General features: G+C 41.8%; 1 long non-coding RNA gene across 1 annotated transcript in view; it reads left to right on the forward strand.

Moving 5' to 3' along the window:
* The window catches only part of LOC147995587 (uncharacterized), a 153,429-nt gene extending 131,349 nt beyond the window's left edge, over positions 1 to 22,080 (forward strand). The window contains exon 3 of the long non-coding RNA XR_015684956.1: positions 20,862 to 22,080. This is a non-coding gene — a long non-coding RNA (uncharacterized LOC147995587). The remainder of the gene's footprint in view (positions 1 to 20,861) is intronic.
* The last annotated feature ends 2,089 nt before the right edge of the window (positions 22,081 to 24,169 follow it).

The raw sequence follows: 24,169 nt of genomic DNA on the forward strand, positions 1-24,169 counted from the left end.
TTTTATTACCTTCCTCTTCTTGTACCTTCTGGCCTCCAGCCTGCTGCACCGTTTCCCCTCTCCCTCCCGCCTCTCCTCACAGGGCCCGGTTCAGCCTGGTCAAGTCCACTCTGGACTCTCCCAGATGTGCCCCCCTCAGAGTATGCTCTCCCACGTATCTACAATAAACCTTCTCCGCTATACCTAGGAGCAGTCGTGTTCTTTCCTTTTATTTCCCTATATAAACCAGGTTGGCCTTGAACTCATGGACATCCTCCTGCCTCTGTTCGGAGTGCTAGAACGGAAGGTTTGCACCACCACGCTCGATTCTCCATAAACGCGACAATCCACTCGGCCTTACACCTCGGGTCTAAGGAAAGGACTACTGACCTGGGACTGAGGGCCAGCGCTAGGCAGTCTGAGGGTTTCTGTGGGGTTGGCATCCTTTTCCTCAGGCGCCCCCTCACAGAAGGACAGTCGCACGCCCAAGCGGGCTCAGTGCCCTGCCAGCCGAGGCGGCGCTGGGGTCGCACCGCCCGGACCTTCCACTCGCACCCCTTGGGAGACTGGCCCTTGCGCCGACTAATATCTACTTATAAGTGAGTATATACCATGCATGCCCTTTTGGGTCTGGATTCCTTACTCAGGACAATATTCTCAAGTTCCATCCATTTCCCTGAAAAATTCATGATGTCTTTGCTTTTAATAGCTGAATAGTATTCCATTAAGCATGTGTACCACATTTTCTTTATCCATTCTCGTTGAGGAACAACTAGGTTATTTCTAGTTTTGGGCTATTACAAATAAAGCTGCTATGAACATAGTTGAACAAGTGTCCTTTGGTATAATGAGCATCTTTTGAGTGCTTGAAGACAGGAACCTAGCATAACTGTCTCCTCAGAGGCTTCATCCAACAGAAGATGGAGTTAGATCTGCAGCCAAACATCAGGCAGAGCCTGAGGAGTCTTATGGAGTAGTGTGGGATAGAAGTGAGTGAGCTGGAGGAGTCAAGGATACCACAGGAAGACCCACAGAGTCAACTAACCTGAGACCATGGGGACTCACAGAGCTTGGGTCACCAACCAGACAGCAGGCAGGAACTGTACCTAGACCCCCTACATATTTGTAGTAAATGTGCAGCTTGGTATTCATGTGGTTCCACTAACAAGTAGGGTGAGGGGTAGTCTCAGTCTCTGTTCTCTACCACTGGACCCCCTTACCCTTACCTGGACAGTCTGGTTGGGCCTCAGTGGGAAAAGATTTTTCTAGTTCTGCTGGGAGGAGATGCCCCAGGATGGGGTGATACCAAAGCATGGCTACCCTGCTCTAAGGAGAAGGGAAGTGGGCAAAAAAAGGAGAGATTTGTAAAGGTGGGACTGGGAAGAGAGGAGGGAGGGTGTGTGTGATTGGGATATAACGTGAAAAGGAAGTAAAGGAAAAAAAAGAAAGGAAGGAAAGAAAAAGAAAGAAAGAAATATCTTGGGTACATTTTAAAACTCAGAGCCCCAGCTAGGGGCTCCTACGTCAGCCAGTTATGGAGGATGGAAAGGTTATTATAGCTGCATCCACAGCATCAACCCAGGGTCACTTTGACTCAGAGTCAGCAGGTACAGTAGGGAAGAAGGGCCACATTTTCCCTTGGCTACGGGTAAGTATGATTAAACTTAGTCATGTCTACTGAGTTCATCAGGTATGGAGAAATGTAGGGATGCTCTGTGGAAGACGGAATGACTCAGAGAGACTGACCGTGGACTACAGGAAGCTAATTAAGTTAGTACCTCCTATCCATGCTTTCTACCCAAACCTGATCTGAGGAGGAAGCAATTGATACAAATGGGCGGAGGCTTTCCATGCTGTACTTGAGCTTGCTTATCTTTTCAGCTTTAGAATCTTCTTAGTTGTGAACTTCTAGGATCACCTGACACTTGAACAGATGACAATGGACTTTCAGAGTACTTCACCAAGGTCATCTCTTTGGACCCATTAATGGTTATAGGATGGGAATTCAAGATATTGCTTTCTCCCACACATCCTTTGGAAAAGGTTTTGTTATATGGATGACATAATGCTAACTTACGAGTGTTTTGAATATTTGGAAAGCTATTGGAGAGACAACCAGGTACAATGATGCTTCTAACTACCTTATGTTGGGGCTGGGTTAAATGAAAATAAAAAGGCATCCTACATGAGTAGAAAAGGAGACTCCCGGAGTCCATGCTGTTATTAAAATGAGCACTTCAGTGCCAGTGGTAGGCTACCTACTCTGTGATTTGTTGGCTAGAAAAGTCCCCAACCCCCACCAACCGTAAAGGCTATTGCTGTTGGTTGTGTGACAAGATTAGATGGTAAGATCATATTGTTAAAGACACTACATGCTTTGACTGCATGATAAAATATGGAAATGCCGGTTAGGATGTGACTGCTTGTGCAGTGTGGCTCAGCTATCATAGGTACGACCAATAGCTTTCTGATTGTATTAAAGCCCAGTCCACAGGAAAGAGTTCAAGACTCCTACAGTAAGAGAGGACAAAATCTTGTCACTGGAGAGGTCACAGGTCCCAGTGAGGAAGCAATCATTTTATTAGATGAATGTAATATGTTCATCCAATTGTCCTGTAAATATGTGCTCATGCCAAAGATTACTGTTGTAAGCCTCAACTCATCATCACTGGTGATGCTCCTGAGAACAAGTGGCCATTGGTGGTGGCATGATGGTAGACATCTACAGTCAACCACTTCCAAGCTCAGGGATCATTGTAGGAAATGATGTTGAACACCGTAAGAGCTGGGCGAAGGGGTAGAGTGTTGTGTAGCAGTTTTCTCTGAGATTGAAACATTCTATCCTTCTGCCAGAAGAGAAAGTACTCAAAATAGGTTCAGGAAGTCCCTGAAATTGACCAGATTCCCCAGGCTCCTCTTTCCCAAGGATAAAGAACAATCCTCAAAGAAGACTCTGAGACCATGCCAGCAGCCTAGAAGAAGAAGAAACCATGTGAGCTGCCTGAAAGAGGTTTTAAACAACTGAGTCACTGTGAAGGGATACTTTACATACTGTTGAGCTCTCTGCAGGCTGTGTAGTATGCTCCAGGTTTCAAGATTTGTGGGTGATCACAGTACTGGAATGGAGTGTTGTGGTGCAGCTGCCTTTGGGTCATTTCTGCCCCATATAAGTAACTCCTTACCTATTCCTGTTGGGTAACCCTATAAAACTCATTGGTTTACCAACCAACCAACCAACCAACCAACCAACCAACCAACCAACCAACCAACCAGCAAACCTCATCAAAACTCCAGGTCCTCCCTCCCCCCATTTTTCTGAGACAGTGCCTTCTTTGAAAATAGTCTTTTAGGAGGTCCCTCTTGCAGAATCTCAGAATGATTCACTGCCAAATTCCCATTAGTTTTGCTGCGCTTTGCATGTCTCTGAATCCAAAATTTTCAAGGGGAAGGGCCACACAACGGGAAAATCTCTCAATAGGCTTTGACTTTAATCACTTTTCATTTATTGGTCCTGGCAAAAAGTGACTACTGCAATGACTGGTACCTAGTAGACCCTCAATAAAAACTCAAATTAAGATCCCTTCCTGTCATGATTTGCTCTGTGCCACACTGCATGAATAAATCACACAGACCTGAATACAACTAGAATGATTCATGATATTTTAGTGTTTGAAATATCTTTCAGATGCTTCGATGCTCCTTCCTTCTCTTTTAGTTGACAAATGAACCCATTTGACTATCTTCCTGGTTTGTAAAATCTCATTTGGCAAGGTTCCCATTTGTCCTGTTTCTTTTGAGAAGGAATACATAGGACAGAGTCCCATTGCCATTCCCTCGCATGAGGGGATCTGGTGTGGTATGGGATAGTTGCTAAGTGCCCAAGCCCTATCAACCAATTGATCCCACAGTCGTTTGGACTTGTAAGTTAAAGCCATGACTGTAGTCAGAGGTCAGTGCTAGCCCAGTGGCTTTTGTTTGGTGTCTGGTGCTGTCTACCAGTTCAAGGTAACCTTAACCGACTGAATGAAGAAGCCTCCCTGGAGAAGGAGCATCCTTCTTTCCGTGGGCTGAGGGTGGCCTTGTAGTTGACTGTGAGAGGCATTTGTTTCTTCTTGCCAAGGAGGGAGACTGGCATTTTTACTTGCCTTGTATTATGAAACTTGTAGCAATAAGACAATTTAATTAGCACAGCAGTTTGAGGTTTTAATAGTTACTGTATTTAAGCAATTTCCTTGGCACTCCTGCTGTTTTATGAAGCTATAATTTGGCTCCCAAAAGGAGAAGCAACAAGGGCACATCAAGAAAAAGATGGCAATGAGATTCTAGGGGTTAAAATACTCTCCAGCCTGGGGTGAGGGAGTAGTAAGCCAGGATGCTCATCTCTACTGGCTTCCTCAAAAGCCTTTCCAATTGTTCACTGTGCTTCATGGAGTTGCTGTGCTGGGAATTACACTATGCGACTATTACATCCAAAACTGATGAAGAATTTCATAGGACTTGAATCCATGTTGGTTTCTTTCTACTTGACCAAACAAGACAATGATGTTAGCAGTGAGACAAAAATTGAGAAATACAGTATTCATGTGCAAATGGATGATTTATAGGATGTAGGAAGCATGCAAGGCCCTGGAAGGAAATGGTAGGAACTAGTTCTTATGGTGTAGAGGATGCAGGGGATATGTGTTTCCTATTCAAGACAAAGTTGATACTAGGTGTGTGTGTGTGTGTGTGTGTGTGTGTGTGTGTGTGTGTGTGTGTGTAGGAGATGCTCAACCATAAAGTGCTTATGAGGCAAGGGTTGGATTACAACTATTCTGGAGTAACAGTGGGTATTGAAGAAATGGTAATAACAGCTTGCCAGAGACTCTGAAGTGGAGGATAATCTTAGATTCTTGGCTCCCATAAACTATGAGACAATAACATACATAAAGTTAATGTTATCTGGGGTTAGAGAGATGGCTCAGTGGTTAAGAGCACTGACTGCTCTTCCAGAGGTCCTGAGTTCAATTCCCAGCAACCACATGGTGGCTCACATCCATCTGTAATGGGATTCAATTCCTTCTTCTGGTGTGTCTGACAGCTACATTGTACTCAATAAATCTTTTTAAAAAGGTATATGCTATCTTACTTGCTTTGTTTTGGGAACATTTTGTTATGTGGCATTAGATAAGAGATACATGTGCATTCATAATAATAAACAAAAAACATGGTTAGGTGAGCCCATCTTTAATAAAGTTGATTTTATTTGTTTTGTTAAATGTTTTCAGAAGACCGCTATGGGATCACTCTGAATCCTAGTTCAGTTGCATGTGCTTGAGCTGGACTATCTCCCTCTCTAGCCCACTGACTACTTTTTGATGCAGGAGTGATTTTTTTTAAAAGTCAGGTAATTAATATAAAGAGAAAATATACAAGACAGGTGCCCTATAATTCCAGCTTATCATTACACATGAAGAAGTTTTAGACTTCATGGTCCTCCTGACATCAGGTCTTTTTCTCAACAGGGCTGTATTATTTGAAAGTCACATTATAATCAGAAGATATACCATCACTTAATCCACTAGACAAATACTTATAATATATTCATTGAGCAATATATAGGGGTAAATGGTGTGGACTGATTGGTGCACCATTTCAGTTCCTATGAAACCCAACCTTAAGTTTGAAGTCAGAGCTTGAAGAATCTGGGTGATCTAGACATCCTCTAGATAGATTGTGTCGAGGGGGTGCTATGCATTTATAAAAGCACCTATCGTTTGGAACAATCTTTTTCAACTGCATGGAAAAGTAAATCTGGCTTCCATAGGACATTTGGAAATATCTGGTGACAGTTTTGTTTCTTATATTCAGGGGTGAGGAATGGTGGGTATCTAGTGGGAAGAGATCCAGAATGCTACTAAGTGTCCATTGTCACACTGGACACCTTCTAAAAGCGTTATCTGCCCAACCCTTTAGCAGTGTGGAAGCAGATAAACCATGATCTAGAGAAACTGACAGAGGATCCTAGAATTTCCTGTCTAGCACTGGAGAGTTCTCTTTTCTCATAAGCCTGGAAGGGACAGTGGCAGATTTCCAGAACCCAGAGAGTGGCTATTGGTAAGGATTATGAAAAGTTGTCAAATCAGGCAGAAGGAAAGGCAGGGAATGACTATCTTGATCAAACTTTCCTGACGCTCTTCTGTTAGCAACTAACCAGAGATTAAGTGTACTCACTGATAGAATTCACGCAGGCTGATCTTGAATGGAACAGTGTAGAGCAGTCAAAGATAGGACTATATTTGAGACATGCATCAAAAAGTCTAGGACAGACTTTCTAGGAGCCTGTGATGGTTTGTTTTGGCTGTCAGGAGGGACCTGATTGGACTGTGAGTGTGCCTTTGGGGCATTATTTTATTGCCAATTGATGGGAGGACCCAGCATAGTGTCAGTGACATTTCCTTAGGAGGTGGGCCTGGGCTGCATAAGGAGAGTGGCTGATCCTGAGCCTGAGCAGTGATAGAATCCATCTGTCACTTCTGTTCCTGCTTTGACCTCCTGCTCTGACTTTCCTCAAGGATGGAGTATAATTTGTGGACTGAGTTAAACCCTCTTTCCTGCAAGTTAGATTACATCTGGTTTTATCCCAGCAACCAAAAGCAGACTAGAACAGGGCCTGAATTTGGAAAATGCTTAGGTTACTTGTTTACAGGACAGGGCTTCTAGGGGGCAGAGCCACCTCTTTGAAAGCTTAATTGTTTAAGCATGATAAACCATTTTAATTTTCTTAATACTGAGTGCTAGCGACCGGAAGTCCCACACCCGCGGATCCTGGCCCGCAGCAGCTCTCTGCTCCCAGACACGGTGAGAGAGAGACCCAACCGCCTGGTCAGGTGGGCACTCCTGAGGCTGCAGAGCGGAAGAGACCACCAACTCTGCTCACCCCTGCCCACATCCCTGGCCCAAGAGGAAACTGTATAAGGCCTCTGGGCTCCCGTGGGGAAGGGCCCAGGAGCGGCAGGACCCCTGTGCCTGAGACACCGCCGGAACCTGAAAGAAACAGACCGGATAAACAGTTCTCTGCACCCAAATCCCGTGGGAGGGAGAGCTAAACCTTCAGAGAGGCAGACAAGCCTGGGAAACCAGAAGTGACTGCTCCCTGCACACACATCTCGGACGCCAGAGGAAAAAGCCAAAGACCATCTGGAACCCTGGTGCACTGAAGTTCCCGGAAGGGGCGGCACAGGTCTTCCTGGTTGCTGCCGCTGCAGAGAGCCCGTGGGCAGCACCCCACGAGCGAACCTGAGCCTCGGGACCACAGGTAAGACCAAATTTTCTGCTGCAAGAAAGCTGCCTGGTGAACTCAAGACACAGGCCCACAGGAACAGCTGAAGACCTGTAGAGAGGAAAAACTACACGCCAGAAAGCAGAACACTCTGTCCCCATAACTGACTGAAAGAGAGGAAAACAGGTCTACAGCACTCCTGTCACACAGGCTTATAGGACAGTCTAGCCACTGTCAGAAATAGCAGAACAAAGTAACACTAGAGATAATCTGATGGCGAGAGGCAAGCGCAGGAACCCAAGCAACAGAAACCAAGACTACATGCCATCATCGGAGCCCAATTCTCCCACCAAAACAAACATGGAATATCCAAACACACCAGAAAAGCAAGATCTAGTTACAAAATCATATTTGATCATGATGCTGGAGGACTTCAAGAAAGACATGAACACACTTAGGGAAGCACAGGAAAACATTAATAAACAAGTAAAAGCCTACAGAGAGGAATTGCAAAAATCCCTGAGAGAATTCCAGGAAAACACAATCAAACAGTTGAAGGAATTAAAAATGGAAATAGAAGCAATCAAGAAAGAACACATGGAAACAACCCTGGATATAGAAAACCAAAAGAAGAGACAAGGAGCTGTAGATACAAGCCTCAACAACAGAATTCAAGAGATGGAAGAGAGAATCTCAGGAGCAGAAGATTCCATAGAAATCATTGACTCAACTGTCAAAGATAATGTAAAGCGGAAAAAGCTACTGGTCCAAAACATACAGGAAATCCAGGACTCAATGAGAAGATCAAACCTAAGGATAATAGGTATAGAAGAGAGTGAAGACTCCCAGCTCAAAGGACCAGTAAATATCTTCAACAAAATCATAGAAGAAAACTTCCCTAACCTAAAAAAAGAGATACCCATAGACATACAAGAAGCCTACAGAACTCCAAATAGATTGGACCAGAAAAGAAACACCTCCCGTCACATAATTGTCAAAACACCAAACGCACAAAATAAAGAAAGAATATTAAAAGCAGTAAGGGAAAAAGGTCAAGTAACATATAAAGGCAGACCTATCAGAATCACACCAGACTTCTCGCCAGAAACTATGAAGGCCAGAAGATCCTGGACTGATGTCATACAGACCCTAAGAGAACACAAATGCCAGCCCAGGTTACTGTATCCAGCAAAACTCTCAATTAACATTGATGGAGAAACCAAGATATTCCATGACAAAACCAAATTTACACAATATCTTTCTACAAATCCAGCACTACAAAGGATAATAAATGGTAAAGCCCAACATAAGGAGGCAAGCTATACCCTAGAAGAAGCAAGAAACTAATCGTCTTGGCAACAAAACAAAGAGAATGAAAGCACACAAACATAACCTCACATCCAAATATGAATATAAAGGGAAACAATAATCACTATTCCTTAATATCTCTCAATATCAATGGCCTCAACTCCCCAATAAAAAGACATAGATTAACAAACTGGATACGCAACGAGGACCCTGCATTCTGCTGCCTACAGGAAACACACCTCAGAGACAAAGACAGACACTACCTCAGAGTGAAAGGCTGGAAAACAACTTTCCAAGCAAATGGTCAGAAGAAGCAAGCTGGAGTAGCCATTCTAATATCAAATAAAATCAATTTCCAACTAAAAGTCATCAAAAAAGATAAGGAAGGACACTTCATATTCATCAAAGGAAAAATCCACCAAGATGAACTCTCAATCCTAAATATCTATGCTCCAAATACAAGGGCACCTACATACGTAAAAGAAACCTTACTAAAGCTCAAAACACACATTGCACCTCACACAATAATAGTGGGAGACTTCAACACCCCACTCTCATCAATGGACAGATCATGGAAACAGAAATTAAACAGTGATGTCGACAGACTAAGAGAAGTCATGAGCCAAATGGACTTAACGGATATTTATAGAACATTCTATCCTAAAGCAAAAGGATATACCTTCTTCTCAGCTCCTCATGGTACTTTCTCCAAAATTGACCATATAATTGGTCAAAAAACGGGCCTCAACAGGTACAGAAAGATAGAGATAATCCCATGCATGCTATCGGACCACCACGGCCTAAAACTGGTCTTCAATAACAATAAGGGAAGAATGCCCACATATACGTGGAAATTGAACAATGCTCTACTCAATGATAACCTGGTCAAGGAAGAAATAAAGAAAGAAATTAAAAACTTTTTAGAATTTAATGAAAATGAAGATACAACATACCCAAACTTATGGGACACAATGAAAGCTGTGCTAAGAGGAAAACTCATAGCGCTGAGTGCCTGCAGAAAGAAACAGGAAAGAGCATATGTCAGCAGCTTGACAGCACACCTATAAGCTCTAGAACAAAAAGAAGCAAATACACCCAGGAGGAGTAGAAGGCAGGAAATAATCAAACTCAGAGCTGAAATCAACCAAGTAGAAACAAAAAGGACCATAGAAAGAATCAACAGAACCAAAAGTTGGTTCTTTGAGAAAATCAACAAGATAGATAAACCCTTAGCCAGACTAACGAGAGGACACAGAGAGTGCGTCCAAATTAACAAAATTAGAAATGAAAAGGGAGACATAACTACAGATTCAGAGGAAATTCAAAAAATCATCAGATCTTACTATAAAAACCTATATTCAACAAAATTTGAAAATCTTCAGGAAATGGACAATTTCCTAGACAGATACCAGGTATCGAAGTTAAATCAGGAACAGATAAACCAGTTAAACAACCCCATAACTCCTAAGGAAATAGAAGCAGTCATTAAAGGTCTTCCAACCAAAAAGAGCCCAGGTCCAGACGGGTTTAGTGCAGAATTCTATCAAACCTTCATAGAAGACCTCATACCAATATTATCCAAACTATTCCACAAAATTGAAACAGATGGAGCACTACCGAATTCCTTCTACGAAGCCACAATTACTCTTATACCTAAACCACACAAAGACACAACAAAGAAAGAGAACTTCAGACCAATTTCCCTTATGAATATCGACGCAAAAATACTCAATAAAATTCTGGCAAACCGAATTCAAGAGCACATCAAAACAATCATCCACCATGATCAAGTAGGCTTCATCCCAGGCATGCAGGGATGGTTTAATATACGGAAAACCATCAACGTGATCCATCATATAAACAAACTGAAAGAACAAAACCACATGATCATTTCATTAGATGCTGAGAAAGCATTTGACAAAATTCAACACCCCTTCATGATAAAAGTCCTGGAAAGAATAGGAATTCAAGGCCCATACCTAAACATAGTAAAAGCCATATACAGCAAACCAGTTGCTAACATTAAACTAAATGGAGAGAAACTCGAAGCAATCCCACTAAAATCAGGGACTAGACAAGGCTGCCCACTCTCTCCCTACTTATTCAATATAGTTCTTGAAGTTCTAGCCAGAGCAATCAGACAACAAAAGGAGATCAAGGGGATACAGATCGGAAAAGAAGAAGTCAAAATATCACTATTTGCAGATGACATGATAGTATATTTAAGTGATCCCAAAAGTTCCACCAGAGAACTACTAAAGCTGATAAACAACTTCAGCAAAGTGGCTGGGTATAAAATTAACTCAAATAAATCAGTTGCCTTCCTCTATACAAAAGAGAAACAAGCCGAGAAAGAAATTAGGGAAACGACACCCTTCATAATAGACCCAAATAATATAAAGTACCTTGGTGTGACTTTAACCAAGCAAGTAAAAGATCTGTACAATAAGAACTTCAAGACACTGAGGAAAGAAATTGAAGAAGACCTCAGAAGATGGAAAGATCTCCCATGCTCATGGATTGGCAGGATTAATATAGTAAAAATGGCCATTTTACCAAAAGCAATCTACAGATTCAATGCAATCCCCATCAAAATACCAATCCAATTCTTCAAAGAGTTAGACAGAACAATTTGCAAATTCATCTGGAATAACAAAAAACCCAGGATAGCTAAAGCTATCCTCAACAATAAAAGGACTTCAGGGGGAATCACTATCCCTGAACTCAAGCAGTATTACAGAGCAATAGTGATAAAAACTGCATGGTATTGGTACAGAGACAGACAGATAGACCAATGGAATAGAATTGAAGACCCAGAAATGAACCCACACACCTATGGTCACTTGATTTTTGACAAAGGAGCCAAAACCATCCAATGGAAAAAAGATAGCATTTTCAGCAAATGGTGCTGGTTCAACTGGAGGGCAACATGTAGAAGAATGCAGCTCGATCCATGCTTATCACCCTGTACAAAGCTTAAGTCCCAGTGGATCAAGGACCTCCACATCAAACCAGACACACTCAAACTAATAGAAGAAAAACTAGGGAAGCATCTGGAACACATGGGCACTGGAAAAAATTTCCTGAACAAAACACCAATGGCTTATGCTCTAAGATCAAGAATCGACAAATGGGATCTCATAAAACTGCAAAGCTTCTGTAAGGCAAAGGACACGGTGGTTAGGACAAACGGCAACCAACAGATTGGGAAAAGATCTTTACCAATCCTGCAACAGATAGAGGCCTTATATCCAAAATATACAAAGAACTCAAGAAGTTAGACCGCAGGGAAACAAATAACCCTATTAAAAAATGGGGTTCAGAGCTAAACAAAGAATTCACAGCTGAGGAATGCCGAATGGCTGAGAAACACCTAAAGAAATGTTCAACATCTTTAGTCATAAGGGAAATGCAAATCAAAACAACCCTGAGATTTCACCTCACACCAGTGAGAATGGCTAAGATCAAAAACTCAGGTGACAGCAGATGCTGGCGAGGATGTGGAGAAAGAGGAACACTCCTCCATTGTTGGTGGGATTGCAGACTGGTAAAACCATTCTGGAAATCAGTCTGGAGGTTCCTCAGAAAATTGGACATTGAACTGCCTGAGGATCCAGCTATACCTCTCTTGGGCATATACCCAAAAGATGCCTCAACATATAAAAGAGACACGTGCTCCACTATGTTCATCGCAGCCTTATTTATAATAGCCAGAAAATGGAAAGAACCGAGATGCCCTTCAACAGAGGAATGGATACAGAAAATGTGGTACATCTACACAATGGAATATTACTCAGCTATCAAAAACAACGAGTCTATGAAATTCGTAGGCAAATGGTTGGAACTGGAAAATATCATCCTGAGTGAGCTAACCCAATCACAGAAAGACATACATGGTATGCACTCATTGATAAGTGGCTATTAGCCCAAATGCTTGAATTACCCTAGATCCCTAGAACAAACGAAACTCAAGACGGATGATCAAAATGTGAATGCTTCACTCCTTCTTTAAATGAGGAAAAAGAATACCCTTGGCTGGGAAGGGAGAGGCAAAGATTAAAACAGAGACTGAAGGAACACCCATTCAGAGCCTGCCCCACAGGTGGCCCATACATATACAGCCACCCAATTGGACAAGATGGATGAAGCAAAGAAGTGCAGACCGACAGGAGCCGGATGTAGATCGCTCCTGAGAGACACAGCCAGAATACAGCAAATACAGAGGCGAATGCCAGCAGCAAACCACTGAGCTGAGAATAGGTCCCCCGTTGAAGGAATCAGAGAAAGAACTGGAAGAGCTTGAAGGGGCTCGAGACCCCAAAAGTACAACAATGTCAAGCAACCAGAGCTTCCAGGGACTAAGCCACTACCTAAAGACTATATATGGACTGACCCTGGACTCTGACCCCATAGGTAGCAATGAATATCCTAGTAAGAGCACCAGTGGAAGGGGAAGCCCTGGGTCCTGCTAAGACTGAACCCCCAGTGAACTAGACTATGGGGGGAGGGCGGCAATGGGGGGAGGGTTGGGAGGGGAACACCCATAAGGAAGGGGAGGGGGGAGGGGGATGTTTGCCCGGAAACCGGGAAAGGGAATAACACTTGAAATGTATATAAGAAATACTCAAGTTAATAAAAAAAAAAAAAAAAGAAAAAAATGTTACGGTGATATTTGTACAATTAATGTACACTAATTAAGACATTAGAATAATCATCCTAAATGATCTATAAATAACCCAAATTATTATTTAACCATATTCTACTGATTTTGTTAATCTCACCACATCAAGGAAATCATACATGAGACACGGCTCTTCTCTGTCCTAGTGCTATGTACAATCTACAGTTTCTAAATTTGAATTCATACAAATCAATATGTAGCTGCCTGGCTTTTCCTCTTTGACTTCCAGAATTCAAAACAAGCGTTGCCCCATAGAGAGAGAGATGACAGGAAGCCGAAAAATCTAAGCATACCAAGTTCACTCTGAAGGATCAAGTTCAGATTTCAATCAAAAGGCAAACATATTTCTGGAAGTTCTTACTACCCTGCTTTAAGCTCCAGGCAGACCTTGCTACTAGTCCCTCTCAGATTCCCTCAGGTCAGTGGATTAAAGACACACACACACACACACACACACACACACACACACACACACACACACACACACACACACACACACACACAAAAAAACTGAGTGCTAGCAATGAGCGCGAGACTTTCATGGGCGTAGGTACACGTAAGTAAGGTGAAGATTCCAGATTTGAATGTATGTGGCCAAAGCACCCATCGTATAGAAGGAGATGCAGAAAAGATAGAAAAAGAAATGGGAAAGAGTGGCCTATAGCTTTCTGCAGAATTAATTTGGGGGCTGGACCTTGAGTCTTCTGTTAAAATGGAGGTGAAAACAGCCTGACCTCGGACAAGAGAGATGTGGTCATGCTTGAGGTTTCACTAGACACGGCTCAATAAATGAACATGGTTCCATCTCTGCAGAGTTAGCAAGAGGTGGGCACAGAGGGATTGTTGCTGACAAGAGAGCAGACATTTTATTTTCTTGCTTTGTGCTTCAGTCTTAAGATCATGTTGTGTATTCATTCTACAAGATCAGATGAGTTGCTTTTGACATGTGCTTAACTGCTAGTGGTTCTGTGGATAGTTTCCTGCAATTATTCATCTCTTTGAGGGCAGGACTCATCCGTGGACCTTAGGCTATTGTATTCTCAGTGAACAGAAATCAACTGTAGTCAATGAGTGTTTGTTGAAGGAGTGTATGAAAGTACACTGGAGCCTGTGTGAATAGTGAAAGAACAATGCTGGTCATTGGATTATTGATTATCCTTCTGGCTTAGTTTGTGCTCTGTAACTCTGTTTGTATATCCTAGGTTTAGGTAAAGGGTCCTTTGCTTCTTATTCCTAAATGTAAAAATAGACTTCCTAGATTCACCTTCCTACCCATAGTACATCCTGTTTTCTGGGGGTAGCATCAATAGTATTAAGGTGTTACTTTTGAGCTTCTCCACCAGTTCTTTATGTCTAGAAACAAAGAAGAACAGACTTTTTCCAATGCATGTCTGAAGGATTGATGTATGCTCTGTATACTGTTAATCCAGTGATATTATTACCTAAACATTAGACCTAGCATTGAAGAAGATTTGGCATTTAGGTTCAGTATGGTGGCAGGTGTGTCTTGTAGACAAGCTATGCCAGGAGATGTGGCTCTGCTCTTTAAGATTGACTTTTTATTATTTTAAAATCATATGTGGGTATATCTCTGTCTCTGTCTGTTTCTTTGTCTCTGTCTATCCTGTCTTTCTCTGTCTTGGTCTGTCTTTGTCTCCCCCACCCCTCTATTCCTCCCCTTTTTGCACAACTGAGTGATGGGTCTTCTGATGGCAGAATAGGTTATCGGATTTCCTGGGAGTGGAGTTCCAAGTAATTTGTGAGCTACCTGATGTTAGTCCTGCCAACCAAACTCTGGTTGTCAGGAAAGGCAACACATGCTCTTCACTGCTGAATTGTCTCTTCCAATCCCATATGACATGATTCTGTTTTGGGCGTCCCTATTTTCAAGCTCTGTAGTGTTCATTCCTTATTTCTTTAGACATGAACCTTAAAGTTTTCAATAAATTTTTTAATATGTAAATTCCTGGAACCTTTCAAAAATACCTTTAAAATGAATAAGTTTCTGCCACTCATAACAACTTTCAATAGGAAATCTTGGGGAAAGACTTGAGAATTCACTTAGTACAGGAAGGACTTTGAGTACAGTTTCTATTTGGTGATAAAGATCCCAAGGATCACGTGACTGAACTATCTTCCTTTTGCGGATTTGTTTCTTATGTTGCATAGAGAAGAGGGAGTAGGAAGTGGGGGATCTCTATGTATGAGGTTCTACATACGTAGCAACAGAACTGGCTCGGTAAGGCTCAGTCTCTATATTACCACTGGGAAAACTGGGGCTCAAGGGCAGCGATTTCAGTACTCAAGTTCTTGAGTTGAAATAATGGTCTCTAAGCCAGGGTATTTGTATCCCCTTTCTCTGTGCCAGCCCAGATGAAAATGGTCAGTTGCTCTTCTCTCCGCCAGGAGGTCAGGGCTCTTGGGATCTTGCATCTCTTATGGTAAACAAGCAGGGTAGCAGACCCTGTTAGAGTTCTTTCCTTTATTCTTCTGTGTAGTTTGAAAATAATTATCTTCCTGTGACATGGCTTGCAGTTTTTCTGTGTGGTTCTCTGCAGGCGTTGGTAGTTAGTAATTTCCACAGAAACAAAAGTTCATTTCAGATAGGAGGTATCCTTAAGCTTTGGTTATTAAAGGTGGTCCATGGTGGGCTTCATTATTTCCTGCTTCACGTTTGCTGAGGAAGGAAAGAAGGATAATGCAGAATATTTGAGGCCATTGCTTTGCCACTTTGTAACTGTCAGCCCTGGTACAACTTTTCTCCCTGAGACAAAAATGTCTGGCCTTCATCAGGACTCTTTAATGATGGCTAATGATGGTATTTTCCATTTCCTCTACAAAAAGTCAATTGGATTTTTTTTGTGGAAACAGTAAATACTTACTTTGTTACCCTAAAAATCAAATCAGACTTTGATAGCTGTTGTGGGGTAACCACTGCCAACAGAAATGTAGATCTTGAATATGGTAGACATTTTATTCAACCAACATTTATGTAGTTTTATTTTGTGCCAGGTCATGTGAGATATATATATATATATATATATATATGTGTGTGTGTGTGTGTGTGTGTGTGTGTGTACATACATATATATAACATTTATGTTATTATATCTATTGATATATGTATATGTATAAAATTATATTATAGTTATATATAACTGTTGAATGCACATTATATAATTGACACTAATAATAAACATATTAATCTTAGTATTAAGTATAAAGTTATTGGTTGTATTGTGAGTCAAGTACCGTTATTCCCATATTACAAATGAGGATATTGGGGTACATGGAAGTACAATACTATACCCCAGGTCATATGTCTCATAAGCGGCAGGGACATAGCTCACGCCACAGCAGTTTATCTCCTGGGCTCACACTATTAACTCTGTCCCCAGTTTCCTTTCTGATGTGCTAAGGAATGAAAACAACACAGGCTCTCACAGCTAGAGGGATTGCTCCGTATGATGCAGAAGCCAGCCAAGCACATCGTTCTCGTCTTAATTAGAATCCTCAGTTCATGCTTAGCTGCCCTTGGTTGTTTGGCTGGTTTTGGGTGTGCTAATGTTGAAGGATGATTTGAATGAGTGAGCTTGGGCACTGTGGGCATTCTCCAGTGCAGAGTTAAATAAGAAAACTCACAGATGTCACTGCTGCTGGGCAGTGATCAGGATCTAAAGCAGGGCAAGGTAAAATTAGTCATACAGACGCATTCCTAAATGAAACAAAATTTAAATCTTTCTCTGGTCTGGTTGTTGACTTGGGGTGCTTAAGAGGTGAATCAAAAATTGCGTGGCATAGAAAGAGAAATAAGAAAGGGAAGGGGAAAAATTGATCAAAATGTACCCAAAATGGCAGAAAATAGCATGATGTGCCGAAAAAGGTGGTGTAGAAAATACCTCAGGTCTAATGTGGATAAGGTGGGGGTGTCAGTGAATCAGAGACAGGGAAGAACAAAGGTTTAGGAGTCAGGGCACAGGAACAGCCAGGGGTGAGGATTACCTCAGGGAATTGATAGGCTGGCACATCCCACACGGAGAGTGGCATAACTAGATATGGGTTTTCAGGCATTTTTTTTCGGGTCTGACATGGAGAACTGATGACTGAAGGGAGGGGATTATGTCTTCCCCACTGTAGTGTGTTCTCTGACTGTGACTGGCTTGGTGCCCTCAGTGGTCTCTGGAAGATAGATGAAGATCCTAAGCATCCCGCCTTCTACAACGGACAATGCCACAGAAAAAGTTCCGAGGAGGGAGTCAACCTGAACAATGGTCAATTTTAATCCATGTAATAATTTTCTGACATCACAGAGTGGTGTCCATCGACATTTTGGATTCACAGATGTGGTCAGTCAGGTTCGTTTGGAACCGACCAGATGCTGGAGTCTGCCAGGGAAATAATGAAGGGCCATTTATCCCGCAGAGAGTCTCCTTAAAGGGAATCAATAACCTCATTGGAAAGAAAAATTGCATCATTTTGACGAGGCCCCTTCCAGGTGAACAATTCTGTCCCAGTGCTTAGCTGCCATTTGCAGCATGCCTTCTGATGACGGTCCTGTATGCTGATAAACAGGGCTTTATTTCATCCAGAATAGGTTTCATTGCTCCCATTTTTGGATGAAAATACCGAGGTGTTGAGAATTTAAAGGAATGTGCCCACAGTAAACAGTAGAGAATTTGAACCCGGGAGTTTTATCAGACATTAAAAACACTGCATAGTGTGTGTGTGTGTGTGTGTGTGTGTGTGTGTGTGTGTGTGTGTGTGTGTGTGTGTGTTTATAAATCTCTACACTAGTTTCTTTACTTATAAATTGGGCATAAAAGTACCACCTGCTGCTCATAGTGTGTTAATAAAATAATGTATTTGAAGAGCCTTTTATAGAATGATGTAGAAATAATCATAACTTTCATCTATTGACTAGTGTGTGGCCGAAGGGGTAGGGGCCATTACATTTCTTTACACATGTATGGATTTTGACCTAAGTACCTCTAAAGGAGACCCAGTGTCTGAGTAATTTTATTATTTTGGAGGAGATAATGGTACAAAGACTGTGGTTCTGGGGACATTTTAACGATTCTGCAGTGATTTTTTCCCCCCACTATCTAACAGTCTGAGTAACCTGAGAGGATTCTGAAAAGGTTAATCATCAAAGAAAGTGGTTCTGTTCTCACGTCACTGAATCAGATCAATATACATTTTCTCTTGGATAATTCCGAAGGCTAGTTAATTTAGTGACACTAATGGTTTCTATGACAATCCTGGAGTGGAAGATTGCAGATTTCCTATTGAGGGAGCCAGAAACCTGAGAAATCACCTACCCCTCCCAGGGAGACCTGTAAAATTCTTGTCCACATAATTAGGGGATTTGCATATTAATTCTTAATCAGAGACTGGGGCTGAGGTTATTGTAGGCTTTAGAAATAAAGGCTAATCTGGAAGAAGGAGTCAGAAGCAGGTAAAAGCTGCTTGCCTATTTCTACTGCTGGTTGAATCTCTAAGAAATTGCCCTGAGGTCATCTGAAAAGTAAGGACAAGAACAGAACAGCATCCCTTAGTGTTATCCTTCTTGTTTTGACCTCCCTGCTTCACGGTTAAGCAGGACACAAGCAGCAGTGGGTGGAATAGCCCTTATTAACAACACTGATAATGGCTATCATTATTTAGAACAACAACTGGGATCATTTAGAAAGGCCTTTGTTAACCCTTGGCCTTTACTCAGCATGGGTGGTTGATCCTTAGAATTCTGGTCTGGCTTTTCTTCTCAAGAGAAATAGAAAGAGAAAAGACTGGGTGAGAGTTAGCACCATTCTAGCCTTTGCTAGAACCACACATCGCTTCCCCATGCTCGTTTGCTTGAAAGACGTTTTGCAAGCAATCCTTTCTGACGGTCCTTTAGATAAATTAGTAGGTTAGTTAAGTAACCTGTTGGATGAAGGAAGAAACTGTTTGTTTTGGAGCATGCCTGAAGGAAAGCAACTGAAGCACTCTAAGTAGGCAAAGGGGTGTTAATTTTCCTTTGTACAGATGCAGAAATTAGACTAATGGTGACACAGTGACTCAGTAACATGACCAACAAATCAGGCTTGACAGGCAGTGCCAATAAGGATTTTTCTCTTTCCCATTAGGCTGTGTTGGGTGGTAGCAGTCCTAGAAGCTTCTAGTGTTTGTGGAAAGATGGGATACATTCAGAGTGGAGACATTACAGAACCATCCTGGTCAGTAACAGAATTCTGGCGGTCAGAGGAAGGCTTCATGACAAGAGGTGACTTCCTTTTGGGGCCAGCTCTCTGACCCCAGCATTGCATTTCTAAGTTCAGACTCTGCCTCTGAGCTCATGGTTTGTCTTTTGTTCCCTCCCCGCTCACAAATCACAGGGGAGCCATAGTGTGTAAACACTACAGACATCTCTCCTTGAGCACTTGCTGTTTGGAGAATTAATTTATGTTCCTCTAAGAGACTATTGATTTGAGTTAGGTGATTAAAGGTACTCGATAAAGAACCCGCTAAATCTATTCACCTGTGCTCTACTGATTATGGAAGAGGCCGTATCAATCTTTTCTCATCAAATGACTCTCCCTTTGCCTCAGCCACTCTTCTGTTTTTGCTGCCCTCGGGCTTTCAATTAGGCTAAGAGGCAAAATTCATAGTTTCCTGGGGAGACATGAGAGGGCAGGTGCGGTGCAGAGTGCTCTGGGAGGCAGAAAGAAGAATGGCTTAACCTTTTAACTAGGTGTACTATCTTAGAATATAAATTCCAGGTCCCTTCTTATTGCTCTCTCGCCCAGTCATTTTCTGATTCCATATCTAAAATGTTGCTCAAATCGATTTTCTTTCCTTCTTTGCTTCTGCTGCTGTCCGGGTTCAGGGTCTAATTGTAGTATCTGAAGGACACGTGGAACCACATACAGTCCCTTAATTGACCTCCCTGCCTCCTATCTCCTTCCAAGGCTCCAGTCTCCCCTCCATCCTGCCTTTGGGAATTTTTCCCAAATGAAGTTCTGGGGTTGTGGGTGATATCTCTTGCTGTCCTACTTGAAATCTCCCTTTAACTGTTTATAAAATTTCTCAACTTGTTGTCCTGGAAAATATTTCATAGCCTCCACTTATCGAATGAGGCTGAGGGCCTCAGCTACACTCACAAGCACTGGGCTGTAGGCAGGTGGTATGACTGTCGTTCATTGAGTAGTTTACTGCTGTAGTTGCCCATCCGTTCTTTGTGTTTTCTTCCCCTGGAAGCTCGTTTATGTTTATTTTCAAGTCCTCCTAGAATACTCAAATGTAAAAACATTGCTGATTCTCTCTTAGAGGCATAAGGGAGGGGAAAGGGATGGGAGGGTTGCAGAGGGGAGACCTGGAAGGGGGACAACATTTAAAGTGTAAATAAATAAAATAACCAATAAAAATGTATTGGACCCCTTTCTTTGCCCTTCTCACATAGCATTTTGGTATTTCCTTACTTAGCAGCCTCAGAGTGATTTTTTTTTCTTTCTTCCTCTTCATGTGAGGACAGAAATCAATTAAGACTTAATTCAGTTCAGTATTTCCAGAACCTGCTGTGGGAGTGTAATGCATACCAAGTGGGAGACTAGACTGTTTTTCAGAAGAAATGTATTTTCCTTCTTCTCTCCTTAGGTGGAGGACACTTTCTTGGCTCCACAGATGTCAAGCTTGGCAGTGTGACTTCTGTCTCCACTAGGACGTGAATGGATGCAGAAGACATTATATGTATGGATTCCCTCGTCTCATGCTGTGCTCTTTTGAGTCACTGGAGGCAGTGGTCCAACACAAGAATCCAAGCAGACAAGAACCCAGATAGAAGGCTTGACCTGAGTTCAACCAAGTTGAAGATCCATGAACCAGCAAAAAAAAAATATATATATGTCGTTTGAAGTCACTGAACTCAGTGCTAGTTCATTACTGGATATTTTTATTCTATGGGAATGGCAAATTAATTCAGGCCCTTAAATTTTCCCACCAATACATAGAAGAGGAAGGAAGGACTCAGAGGATGTAAACTAGGCTGGAAAGGGAGCTTAGTCAGTAAGGTGCATGCCAAGCATGTATGAGGATGCTTATTAGATCCTTAGAAGCTGTGTAAAATGGCTAGGCATGGTGGGGCATGCTAATATTGCTGGGCAGGTGAAAATGGATGGATTCCCAAGGCTTTCTAGGGAGCCAGCCTAGCCCAGTTGGCAAATTACAAGTCAATGAGAAACCCTGTTTAGAAAACAAGGTGAACGGTGCCCGAGAATGACTGCAAACCACTGGTTTCTGCGCACACCTCTATGCATAGCGCCCACCACCACCCCACACTGCACACTCAAGAAGAAAAAAGGAAACCATGTGTCTAAGCTGTGTGCATTTATTTTCTTGGAGGAAAGCATGGCATTAGGGCTTCACTGTTAATAGGAAGTTCAAGATGAGGTAATGCAAAGTCATGGTAGTATCATAAACGTTAGTGGAAAACATTACATTTCAGATCTGCAAGCCAGGGATGGAGGCTGAAGTTTATAAAATTTAAAACTTTAAGATAGAAATTAAGTTTTCCTCCCTTCATCATTCATTATGGAAAGTATAATCGAAGGGGAAAATCTTGGAAGAAAGTCCCATAATGAAGTTCAAGTTCTAATATAAATTATTATTGGATTGTAAACTACTTTGGATTAACCATGCCACTGTTCCCCTTCATTAGTGTGGATAATTAAAAGTTAGCCATGTATCATTTTTCTTGATATTTATGGATATCGCTGTGTCAACGGTGGTGGGATTTGGATGGTACACAACTATTTTCTTCAGTTGAGGCACTCATTGAATGACTCCAGTATTAAAGAACTGAGACCTCATTGAGTATATTAACGTTATCTTCATATTTTCAAATGTTTGTCAAGAAGACCCAATGAGATCGTATGTCAAGGTAAACACTGATAAACATGAGCTTGAGAGATCTCAAGGTCATGCAATGCTAAAGACATAAGACCCAATGTCTGCATGCACAAGAGATTACAGTTATAAAGGAGGGCCGGAGAAATGATTCAGTCAGTAAAGTGTTGCTGTACAGGCATGAGGACCTGGCTCTGAACCTCCAGCATCCTTGTAAAAAGCCAGATATAGTACTGTGTGCCTGTAACCTCAATGCTGGTGAGGTAGATGATGCCCGGGGATTGCTAACAGATAGTCAGTTAGATCCAGGTCTTGAGGGAGACCTACCTTCAGGTCTAGAGAGACATCATATCTCAAAAATTAAGGTGCAAAGTGATAGAGGAAGACATCTAATATCTACTTATGGTGTGCACAAACACAAATAAAAGTATACAGAAGATGATAAATGATAGACAGAGAACTGGATCATCTCCTGCACATGGGACAGCTCCCAAGTATACTTTTGGGAGTGAATCTGTCTGGAGAAATGGGGTTTAGCTGGCCACATTTGGAGTCTTCATGAGGCAGGAAGGCCACTCACAAATCTAACTCTATTTGTGTGTTTTTGCATTCAAAGGTTCAGGGTTACTAAACTTCGTAGGAGTGAATTTACAGCTGTTTGAACTCGAGGTTAGAAATTTGGTTGCTTACCCGAATATTAATTTTGTAGATGAGAAAAGATGTCACAAGTTGCTAGGTTGATTGGGATTAACAAGGTCGCCTTTTTACTTTGAATAGAGAAAATTACATATTTAGAAGAACAAATTTGTTTTCCCTGTTCTAGTTGGAACTCTGTGGCATTTAAGGATTTTGTTGACCTGTTCATCTCATATCCTCAAATTGGCTTGCTGTTAATTTAGGATATAGAAATAGATCATTGTTACTTCAAGCCAGGCCCTCCTGGAGTTGTCTCCTTTCTGTCCATCCTGAGGATCTTACTAGTGACACCAAGCAGCTGTTTGCTTACTGAAAATACCGTTGGGGATGTTAAGAAGACTTTGGTGAGATCTGGGGCAGGTAGTACTAGTGATAAAATTGTATTTCTTCTATTTAAGGGCCTGACAGTATTCTGTCAAGATACTCAGAGTAAGTTTAAACATTTCCTCCCAAATAGCTTTACTTTTTTATTTAATCAAAGATTTACTTTTGTTTTTATTTATGTGTCTGTGAGAGTGTACACCACACAAGTCAGAAGAGGGCATCAAGTTTTCTGGGACTGGACTTATAGATGGTGATCAGCTATCTGAGTGCTGGGAACCAAACTTGGGTTCTCTTCACAGTTAGTGAGCTGTCCTGAGTACTGAGCCATATTTCTAGCTCCCTAAATAGTCTTAGGTGATATCTGTTATGTTTGTACTCAAGTGTTAAACACTGTGGCGATGCACAGAAGACAATTATTGTGACACTTTTGGATCCTTTCACGTGTCTTTTACAGAAACTCTGATGAATCAGAACAGAACTGATACATGGTATTGATTATAATAACATAAGCCCAACAAGAAATTACGCAAAAATGTATGTTCATGTGATGAATCACTGAGACAAAAGACAGAAGTTAACTCTCCATCCTTGGGAAATTAGCATCCAGAAAAAGAATCTCTGAAAACCTGGTCTGCTAGAGGCAGTTTGTATTTTACAATTCATTACTGATATTTTTTTGCTTTCTTCTTCCCAATGGAGGCTGGGCATCATTTTTCTATTCAATGCAGAGAGAACATAAAGAGAAAACAGACAGCTTTCTCACTGGCTCGGGGTCTTTTGTAATAGGAGAGCTGGGGAAATGGACTGAAATAAACACATGTACCATTGTTATCGATGTGTGGGGATCATAAATGCATTTCAACATCTTTTTCTGTCAGTTTTTCCATAAGTTATAGCTTGTTCAAAACACTGTGAAGATTGCTTATATTCTAGCCAATCTCTTATAAATGTGGTTTCCTTGGCATTGCCCTGCTGCTTCTCCAGTTTCCATAGACCTGGGAATCAGTCCTGTGTGGTGGGGCATCGAGAGGATGTTTCTT

This window comes from Rattus norvegicus, chromosome 3 (genome assembly GCF_021556685.1).
Source record: "Rattus norvegicus strain SHRSP/BbbUtx chromosome 3, alternate assembly SHRSP_T2T, whole genome shotgun sequence".
In the NCBI taxonomy this organism is placed as follows: domain Eukaryota; kingdom Metazoa; phylum Chordata; class Mammalia; order Rodentia; family Muridae; genus Rattus; species Rattus norvegicus.